Raw genomic sequence first — 11813 nt, forward strand, 5'->3', positions numbered from 1 at the left:
TGATTAGACCCATAGGCTCTAATAGGCTTCAAAATGGGTGGACTCGGAGCGCAGAGAATTGCACTCAGAGTCCACCCAGATGTGTTAGAAAAGCAAATTAATATTTGCTTTTCTAACACTGAATAGCCTCTCGACCAGTCAGGGTCTGTTACCCATTTCCCGATTGGCTGAAAGGTTAGGCGATCCTATTGGATGCCTTGGAGGAGGGGAGGAGACGCACGGTGGAAACCGTTGTGATCTCAGAAGGGGAGAGGACACGAAAGAGGCTGCAAGATGCCTGCCGCAGCCTGTCCCCCTGCCAATGATCCCTGCTGATCGAGTAAGTTCTGGTGGACTGGCAAACAGCGGGTGGGTTGTTTGTGCCCCTCCCCAAACAAAAGAACACCAGCCACCACTGTACTCTTTTCATATTTTTATGAAGCTTTTTAATGTTATTCTATAAAAAAAAAAAAACTTTTTTTTACAATAATGTCTGGCCGTCCCGTTCTGGTACCAGTAATGTACCCTAGTTTTTGTTTCTCTCTTGGTTATGATATTTATGGATTAGGTACCCTCAGGGTGGATTTGATTTAAATCAAGTCCATTTAAATCACAATTTCATGATTTAAATCACTAGTAAAAAGGCTTGATCTAAATCTACTCGATTTAAATCATAGTTTTTAAAGAGCAACTGTCATCCTACAGCAGCTCCTCCTCTGACCAGCAGTTGATGGGGGAAGTGGCGGCAACAGGTGAATGGATGCCCGCTAACAGATGCTGCCATGATGGATCTGAAATGACAGGTGCTCTATAAATGTAAAAACTCATTCTTGCTGGTTGTTAGAATGTTTAATATTTGCAAACAAAATGAATGTTTCCTATTTAGAATAATAAGCTGTCAGGTTAGTAAAACAACAATATCAGAACCGATTTTTGGTTATTAGGTTAATCACACATGGTTGGAGAACTACTCAAATTATTTTATTTAAAACAATAACATTGCCAGCGCATGTTGTCTCAGCTTGCAGAGCTTGAGTTCATTGGATGAGTTTACCAAAAATGTAAATATTGCAGAATATACAGCCTAATGCTACATAGCTAAGCTCCATTTGATGCTGAATAAACTAAATTATTAATGTAGCTTAAACAGAAAAATATCTTTAGATACATTTTTACTGCAAAAGCATTTTATTAAAATAAATTTGATAAAAAATAAAATAAAATCGAATTTAAATGAAAAAAAAAATCAGATTTAAATTAAAATCAGATTTTTTTTTTATTTAAAAAAATAATAATGGATTTTATCCACCCTGGGTACCCTATATATAACCTGTTTCCCCTTTTTTCGATGAATAAGGGAAACAAGTAATTTTCTCTTTGTTTCTTGCGGGCTAAACGGCAGAAATTTGAGCTGTCTATGCCCGGCATAAGTAAAATTGGCTGAAAACTGAGGTTTCCACTCAGAATAAAAACTAACACAGGATAAGCAACCCCAGTCAGTTCAAACCCTGCTGATCTACACTATAAATTTGTTTGACCACACACGTTCACTTTTCTCAAGTTATGGGGTTCACAAGAAGCTGCATGTAATATGTATGTGATAAGTCTACAAAGGAAAGATTATCAGGTTGGATCTACAGAGATTACTCTCACTTTTTATTTCCAGGTTACTGCACATGATAGTTCAGTGGGTTACCAATGTACATTTCAGTTTTCAGCTCATGTCTACAGCTGATACCATACATGACCGTACATCGCTATAAACTATACTGTACATTATAGTCTAACGTAAATCTGCTTCTGGAAATGTCATATATCTTTTTATTTCTAAAGGCAAGTCCATGCCAGGCCAGTATGTAAGAGACCCTCATTAAATACAACTAACCCTGCTAACAACGTGTCCACATCTGTTGGAGCTGTGAGCAGGAAAATAAATACAGAGATTGATTCGCTGCCAGTGATACATTATTTCATGTTTAAATAAATATTTGGATTTAGGAGGACTATACATTTCAACTGCATGATGGTTTTTCTTAAATTTATTAAGTGTTTCTAACACTAGGATAGTCAAAAGACTGTATAGACAGATAAAAAAAAGCCATAAACTGGTGGATTGGTTTCTAAGAATAAAAGCTTAGCAGAATGTAAATCACTTGTTGAAAATGAGGAGGCTACAACAGGGCTTAAGTCTATTAACAAAAACTTTAGAGTCAATGTATGGTCTTAACCTTAATTATCCACGGCCCCTCAGTTACATTGGCTCTCGTCCCGGTCTATTCATCTTTACTACCAGTATAACTTGTATTAGAGTAAAATTGCAGCCAAATTTTATTATTTTAGTTTTGCGTACACTGGAAAATGGTAAGAACTGGAACACAGACAGCAATTAAAAACCTGACAGAAGTTATAGCGATTCCGCGCTCTGTCCAAAACTTTAATAAAAGAATTTCGACTGGGAGTTTCACTTCAATTTTTGCGTATGAATCTACTAAAAACTTGTGTATAGGAATTACTAAATCACAAAAATCTGATCCCCAAGTGGCTCACCCCTGAGATCATGATATACACAACATTTTTCAACCACTTGCCTACTGGGCACTTTCACTGCCTTCCTTCCCAGGCCAATTTTCAGCGCTGTAGCGCTTTGAATGACAATTGCGTGGTCATGCATCGCTGTACCCAAATTAGATATTTATCAGATAGAGCTTTCTTTTGGTGGTATTTAATTACCACTGGGTTTTTTATTTTTTACTAAACAAACGAAAAAAGTAATTATGTTATAAAATTTTGCAAATAAGTCATTTTTCTTTTTCACTGAGATGCGCTGATGAGGCTGCACTGATGGACACGGATGAAGATGCACTGATAGGCATTGATGAGGCTGCACTGATAGGCAGCACTGATGAACAATGATTGACACTGATGGGGCTGCACTAATAATCAGGACAGTAATGATCAGTGCCCTGATTATCAGTGTAAATGTCCCCTGTCACAGGATATCTGGTTACCGGCTTTCCTTTCCTCACACAGTGACAGCACTGAGAAAGGGAAATGCCGTAAACCCAGCATTTGTTCCCAGAGAGCAAGCAATTGAGCTGCAAGTTTGAAAATTACTTGCTAAGCTATTGCTGGACTTGCCAGGCTTCACACGTCTGTATTGCATGACTTCAGATCAACTTTCTTTGCAAATACTCTACAAAATTGCTGTGAGAGGGCACGCAGGAAGGGTGCGAGGTTCTGGGAGGACATCCATACCAGAACTGGATGACCGCACTGTAGCCGTCTTTAGCTATAGGGTGGTTGGCAACCACTGGAGAAAAAAGTCTGATGTACCTGTAGCACAGACCCGGGAATAGTCTGGCTGTTTGGTTCCAAGTCCCATTCTCTGATAGGCACATAGCAGCCAGGTACATGGTAGTTAAAAGTCACTGGAGTCAGAAAACAGGCTGTACATTTCTTTTTGCAGTTTATTTGCAGGAAAAACTGGGATATGATGAGGGTGAGCCTTGGGATACTCCAAAAACCTCTAACAAAACTGTAATGGAGGACTTTAACTCTGATTACCTCCTTCAGGGTAACTAGATTCCAAACAGGAACTCCCCAATAGAAGTATAATCCAGGATATACTGCTAAAACAGTGCAAAGAAAAGTCTCTGGAATCCACAAGGCAGGTACTCACTGTGTATACTGTGTTGCCACCTGCTGTGCCAGTCAGCTTCTGTACTTGTTGCCTGTGTCCTGGATCCTCAGATAAGCTTTCTGCTTGCTATTCCACCCACTATATCCCAGAGTTTAGTGTGATGCAGAGGAAAGTAGCTGAGACTGCACCAGCAGAACCTAGAACAGATACTAATAAATTATTGTTAATAAATTATATATTTTTTTCGTTAACTTTGCCCTGGTCTGAGATTGTATTGCTAGTTTTAGCTTGAGGTTCAATAACCTGCATAGGCTTGGGCCAAGTTAAGCATCCAACGGCCACTTCTGGTAGTTAGAGGTTCTGTTGCATGACAGATAAGATGCAGAGCAGATAGACTGACTCTGAGTGAGTTCCAGTGCCACAACATGATTTTGTCTGGTGAGAATCTGCATTCCAGGCTGGTTGGACAAGGAATTGAGGAACTTCCCATTACTGCTGAGGTTGTCTTCAGGTCTCTGACAAAAAGATGGACACTGCATCGCGATCATCCTCAGGGGCCCCTACAACTGAACTTTGCTGCAACATTCATCTGAAGGTATCTTTATTAATAACTATATACTATACCCAGGTATAGGTGCACAATTCCACCAGGACTCTTGTTGGCCCTTTTGCTGATAATACCTGCTTGTACATTGGATTTATGTACTATTATAATTTTTTCTTTTATAAAACTTGTATTATTTCCAACAACAGGCTGCGATGAAGTATGTAATTTCCTCTTCTGCGGCGAGCTCTCCTCCCCGCTGCCTTCTGGGACCTGTGTGTGTCCTAGAAGACAAGGTGGCCATTCAGAAAATGCATCGCGACTCATGCATTCACAGTGGGAAACCGGCTGTTAAGCTTGAAGGCTCCACTGCTGGTTTCCCTTAGTTGCAATGGCGGCGGCGACTGCACCTGAGCCGGTGGATGAATCGGCCTCGGGGGGCTGACATTGTGGGCTCCCTGTACAGGTAAGTGTCTTTATTAAAAGTCAGCAGCTACAGTACTTGTAGTTGTTGACTTTAAAAAAAAAAATTGTTTGAGGCTGGAACGCCGCTTTAATGCACTAAACTTGAAAAATCCTGAGGGTTTAATACTATTTTAAACAGTGCTGTTAAACTAACACTAAACATGCAGGGATGACCCCCTCAGTGTGCTACTGCTCTTTTACTGTCCAACCAAACAGAAGAGGCAGGTCTAAGTCAATGCTGCATTGCTTAGACCTGCAATGAAATCTATATGGAGGTCAATGATCTTTCTATGCTCTTTGACAGGCAAGCTTGTATTATTAGACTGGTATAACAGAAACAGAAGTCCTTAGGCAAGTCAAATGGTTATATTATTTTTACTATATATTTATCTGTTTCCCCCGCGTTCATCATTAAATATCTAGTGTGCAGTATGTCTTTTATACAGTTGTGCACAATAGACAAATCGAAACACCTGGCTTGTCTGTATGTTTAATTTCCTATGTCCATTTAATGGTATATTATATAAAACTCCAGCAATATTGAAACACGCCCAATCCCAAGGAAAAACATTGTTGTTTATATCCCCACTGAACTATACAAGATAATGTGTGGTGCGAGGGAAGCCGACATATAAATAGGTATCAATCCTTCTATGTTTCCATATACTTAATTTATATTACAGCAACTTTCCAACAAGTATTGGCAACACAAAGAAGCCAGATGTTTCCACCTCTGCTCAATTGATGTTAATTGCCAAAACAATATCATCACAAGTATCCTGGGTGCAGCTCCAAATAGCTGGGTGTCTTCGAAATAGAACCTGAATTGTAACTTCAGATCACCTTAGATAAACTCTACAACATCGGGAGCAGTACTGTGGACAATTTCTGTTCATATCATGCAATGTTGCCAACTGTCGGTATTTTTACTGGCAGCAAGTTTAAAAATTTGCTTTTCTCTCCTGCTAGTAAATGGCAGTGACAGGAAAAGGTTGCCAGTAAAAAATATGGCTGTGACACTCAGTTCGAAACTGCGCATGAGCAGTTCTCTTCTAGACATGGCCGAGACCATCCGAGTGCCTGCTACAGTGTGTTTGAGTGGAGCCAGAGGAGGCGGTGCCTGAGCATGTAATGTGATGTCATGGTGTAAGGGGGCCAAGCGGAGCAGTCAGAGCCTCGTGTATGGGTCTGCGAGATGGGAGGAAGCCAAGCTGGGAGAGGGACTGTTAGTGCTGTTTGGACTGGAGTGGACTGAAGGGACCACCTGGTGTGGAGAGAGACTGTCACTGTGACTCAGGAGGGGGCATGTCATATCAGTGAGGTGTCATCATTATGTGCTCCTGCACACTGCTGTCAGTGTCTCTGTGAGAGTCCTGCAGCTGCTTACTATACTGAAAATAAAATAATAAATATTTATTATTTTATTTTCAGTATAGTAATTAGCTGCTTTTTGGCTTATTATATATGTTAAAGCAGAACTCCGGGATTTTCAAAAATGCCCCATTAGTACACCCCCCACACAAAACACTAAACAGTTATTACATTTGTGAAATTTCTTACCGTTTAAGAGATATGACTGATTGAATTATCAGGAAATCAGTTTTGTGATTCAAAAAATGCAATCTTTTCTGGCAGGGAGGAGCTCTTAGAACAGTGATTGCATCATATCCTCTTCTCTCTAACTGTAATCAGACTACATTTCCCATGAATCCTTGGGATGGGAATGAAGGTGGGTGGTACACTAAGCTTGTACATGTACAATATGAATTCACCCACTTCAACATAAATCACACCCCTCATTCTGCAGCCAGCAAGCCATACATAACACACGGTACGATAGGTTACAGCTTTATAAATGCAAATCAGTGCAACATGTCAGTGTCCACCAGAGCCGAATGTCAGGGACCACCAGAGCCGAATGTCAGGGACCACCAGAGCCAAATGTCAGGGACCACCAGAGCCAAATGTCAGGGACCACCAGAGCCAAATGTCACGGACCACCAGAGCCAAATGTCACGGACCACCAGAGCCAAATGTCAGGGACCACCAGTGCCAAATGTCAGAGACCACCATTGCCGAATGTCAGAGACCACCAGAGCATTTGGTGCACTTTCAGAAAATGGTATGAAAGTGGCCTTAGATGTACTTTACTAACAAACTGAAGCTGAACTCCAGCTAACGCTTTTTAAGCAGTTACAGGAAACAGTGTTTTTCCCTTTTGGAATAAAGGTTTTACATAAATGAATAAAAGTTGATCATTGTAAGAACTCCTGTTAGTGTTAAATGGTTTGTCTCAACCCTCTAACTGACACTTTCTCTGGACAGTTTATTGAGTTAAGGCTGAGCTCATACTATTGAGAATTGGATGCAAGTTTTGAATGCAAGGAGATGGTGACCGGCTCTCTATAAAGCTGATTCACACATCTCCAGGGAGGCTCCGGTGCGAATTCAGCCAAAAATTCAGGCTGAAATTGGACCTGAAATGGTGAATGGGGATGCGCCAGATCCCTGCTGTGAGCCGCTCTGTGCTGCGGTGTGAGCCCAGCCTTAAAGTTGAAAAATATCAAACATACTGACCAGATCACCAGGCGAAAATAAAGAGAAAGAGGTCTACAAAAGAAAACTAATACTGTGACCACATGTAAGGATTGGTAAGCTGCAATATTTTACAATTTGGCTTTTGGATTTAGATACACTTTAAACAGCATGTTCTGGCACAAGGCAACACAAGGTACCAGGCCCACTGTTTATTCCAACAAATGGATTTGACATGCTTGTGAGGTAGGCAGTGGGCGCAGCCAGAAAGACATGAAGGGCAGGCTGTGCGGCTCCAGGTAGGGCGGTAAAGTGAAGATAGCAAAAGCAATATCCAGCACAGTGTAAATCCTCCAAAATCGTCACTTTATTTGAAACAGCCATAAAGAGAAAACCACAAATGTGTTTCTGCTTCACTGGGCCTGTTCATAAGAAGTATGGCTAAGGTCCCATTAGGCAGAAACGCATCAGCTCGTTGCTCTTTAGTGCTGTTTCAAATAAAGTGAAGATTTGGAGGATTTCCACTGTGTTGGATATTTCTTTTGCAGTGCAAAGAAGGGTGAGACATATGTTTCCTGACCCCAACATGGTAGCATACATATGAGATATCTCTGCCCCTATATCCACTCCTTTTTGTCCTCAAGATATACACCCGCAAGACAATGATGTGGCAATAAGTTCCTACCTGCTGACTGTATCGGTGTCAATCTGGGTTCAGCCTCTCCTAGGTGAATTCCCATATCTTAGGTTGCTAAATGCACCTTCTGGTGGTCTTTTGGGGCTGAGGAGTTCTCCAACTAGAGACATCAGAAGCGCATGTGCCGCACCTGAACTGGTGTTTGATTGCTGAAGTCCATGATGCATGTGTCTCTCTGCACACCTAGGATGGTATTTGGTTGCTGGAGTCCATTTTCTTTTCTCCTACAGGTATCTGCTATCCCTTTTTGTTTTCCTCCCTTGCCTCTAAATTCATTAGGAATAAAATGTGATTGCAGAGGGACATGGCCAAGTAAAGTCGCATGTTTTGAGAGCTCCTGGCCTCACCCTGCCCTTCCCGGCTAAATCAACCTGCTTCCATTGGTATGCTATCGGCAAAACTACATAGACTGAGAGCCTCAACAGGAGTGACCCGCTCCAGCACGTCTAAAGGTGATACACAGCATTATTTTTCACAGATTCAAAGACTCTCCTGGGGGCTAGAGTGGCGGCTCCATGCTGCATAATCCAAGAGCCCCAGGCCCCAGACTCATGGTCCCCGCCTCCCAGCCCCTCTACTACCCGTTCTCAGAGACACAAGCAGCCTTTCGGTCCGAGATGACTACCTCACTACATCTGCAAGGCGAAAGTCAACTTGACCAGGACATTCGGTCGCTACAAGCCCTCCCCACCAGGATTGACATTGAGGCCCTGATCCCCCGGCTGGACGAAACTCACCACCGAGACATCCAGGAAGTGAGAGACGATGTGAACACGCTCTCAGACAGGGTTGACTGGAGGAGAAGTGTCTTTTTACACTCTGGCACATCGAGTATCAGCCCTGGATCAATCCCGAGACACCCACTGCGACACGGCCATCGCATTGCAGCTCCACATGGAGGACATCGAGGACCGGAGCCATCGCAACAACCTTCGGCTCAGTGGTATCCCGGAGGCCGTGGTGCCGAGAATTTGGGGGAGAAGGTTGCTGCAATCTTCCGCAGGATCTTGGATGCCCCTACCTTGCAGCTCGACAGAGTCCACAGAGCTCTGGACCCAAGGTCGACGGATCCAGACAGACAAAGGGACGTGGTATGCAGACTCTGCTGCTACACGCATAAAGAGGACATCCTGCGCGGTGCATGGGAACACAGAGATGTAGACCGCGATGGCCCCCCGATTAAAATCCTGCCAGATCTCTCTCAGGCAACACTCCGACGAAGGGCCCTCCTATGCCCAGTCCTGGAACTGGCGAAGCAACAAGGCTGTACTTACCGCTGGGGTTACCCGCTGGCAGTTACATTCCAGAGGGACACGGCTTCCTTTACCCTGCATACACCTGCAGAACTGCCAGCTTTGTTCTCCTTCCTCGAATTGAACCCCATACTGGTCCCGGACTCGCTCACACTTCCCACCAGCAGATCGGGCCTCTTCACACACCAGGAGCCCACCGCAAGCCCATCCGCAGAGAAACAGAAAAAGATCCCAGGTGCCTTCCCTGGAGTGGTCACGTGAGTCCTAGGACAACTGCCATGTTCTGCTTTACCCCCTGACCACCTCTGCCCTTACTGCTGACCCAGCCGGAGGGCGACTCCCTGCTCGACAGTTACACCAGCTCTGATATGGAGCCCCCACCAGGGTTCCCCCCCTCTTATTTCTCACATATATCATCCCTTTTTTCCCTGCTCCTACCCATGGCTCTGATACACCCCCAGGCCAGTGCGATTCTGTAGCCACCCCATACTGATGGAGGACACCTGTACTGTGTATGGCTGCCTGCAGCGAAATGCCCCGCACACGTTCCTTTTTCCTTGACTGCCTGCACCCATACCAGCAAGATCTGTCAAGAGAAATTATTGTTTACACACGTTTTTTTCCCTGCTATCACTGACATGGTGCAGCCATGCATGCAGCTGGACAACTGACCTTGCAATTTGCCATGACTGTCTCTCCCCATGCAGGACCAGGTGCCTTACTGTGTATACTTAACTGCAAATATATAGCAGATGCAAGATTTGTGTAAAATGTGACAACTGTGGGTGAGCGGTACTTGACACACTGGGACTCGAGTGGGGCCTTCCCTACTGGCCCTTAGGGGGAGACCCCACTTGGCATCTGTGCCTGGGGCACCGGAGCCTGAGTGAACACCCATCTGATCATACTGGGGCGAGGTAAGGTATGATAGGGCGGTGTGCTGTGCCTGCAGGGGGTGTAGCCTACCTGTTGTTGCTGGGGACACCCCCGGTAGGGAAATTTCGACTTTTCCCCCTTTCACGCTGGGGGAAGTACCTCACTGAGGTAGCACATGTTGGGGAGACGGACACTGAGTGTGGGATTGGCAGATGTAGGGGACCACCGCCTTATACACACTATCTTGCAGGATCTATGTCCCTCCTACTGGGTGCGACGGGAGTCCCCTGATTTCTGTGGGGGGGTTTGTGCCACCCTTGGGGTGAGCTCGGGGGTCATTGCGGAGGTAAACTCATGGACCTTCGGGGTTCCAGATTATTGTATACCCTTAGTTCTATATCAACAGATCGGTTTTAATTCATGCCTTACATGACCACATGTTTTGTTGCAAATGTTGATTTTATGCCATTAAGTTAAGTTAATAAATACCATTGCTGGGTGGGACAGACTGGGAGCTCTTCTCCCAATAGGATTATGCTCAATCCCCAGTTTACTGACTGGCGAGCGTTTTAGCAAAGCTTTGCTATTAGAACTAGTTTTAGATGGAGGCTGTTAGCTCTTATTGCAGCCTCTTCTATATTTGTTCTAACAATTCTTCTATACTACTACTCTACTCTCATATTTTCTTGGATCTTCCTTCTACACTTATTCACCCTAACTCTCATATCCTACCTCTGACTTTTTTCTTACTCTCCCCCACCCCAGGGGACTTCCCTTCCTTCTTCTCTATTGCTTCCCCCACCTCTCCCTCTTCTGCTTTTTCCTACTAGATCTTCTTCCTCTATGACCCTGGTTGAGGATGGATGGCTTGCAGATATACTCCTTAAACGCAAAAGGCCTGAACATGCCGTAAAAACGGCGCCTGTTCATTAATGACTTAAAGTCGGCAGGGGCAAACGTGGATTTCATTCAAGAAACTAATTTTAAAGAAGATAAAATTACCCGTCCTTAAGAACAGATTCTATCCCCTCACCTACCATTCTATTAACAAACCTAAATCTAGAAGCGTCTCCATCCTCCTATCCAGTAAACTGCCCTGGACCTTTCAAGGCTTTGTAATAGATGGAGAGGGACGCTTTGCATTTATAAAAGGCCTTATAGGTGATGTACAATTGACACTAGCAACTATATACGCCCCAAATGATCATCAGGATATTTTATTAACTGTATTCTAGCCAAACTCTCAGACTTCCAAGAAGGCCAACTGATTCTCAGAGGGGATCTCAACGTCCCCCTGGCCCCCACACTATACACGTCCTTGGGCTCTTCCTCTGTCCCCACTGGAATCTGGAGACAAGTGCGGGAAAACTCTAGCCAGAACGGTCAGGGATAATAAATTACTAACCTATATCTCCCAAATCACAACACCGACTGACTCAAAGATTAGCTTACCTACCCAAATCATTAAGGCATTTGGGGATTTCTACACATCTCTGTATAACTTACCTGCCACCAACGGGTTCCCAAACTCGGATAGATGAATACATATCATCCGCTCAGATCCCTACGTTATCATCGGAAAGTAGAGATGAACTAGATGCCCCAGATAACTTCAGAGGAACTGGCACAAGCTCTTGGCTCGACTAAGCTGGGTAAGGCCCCGGGCCCCAACGGCCTTACACTTAAATATTATAAGACCTTACTCCGGATACTAAGTCCTTGTATGGTAAATTTCTTCAATGACATGGGTATGGAGGCAGCCTTCCCCAGCGACACCCTGGAGGGTTACGTTTTTTTATTTAAAATATAAATAATACTCACAAT

The sequence above is a fragment of the Lithobates pipiens genome, unplaced genomic scaffold, assembly GCF_037356315.1.
Source record: "Lithobates pipiens isolate NorthernLeopardFrog02 unplaced genomic scaffold, aLitPip1_a1.2 Scaffold_13, whole genome shotgun sequence".
Classification (NCBI taxonomy): domain Eukaryota; kingdom Metazoa; phylum Chordata; class Amphibia; order Anura; family Ranidae; genus Lithobates; species Lithobates pipiens.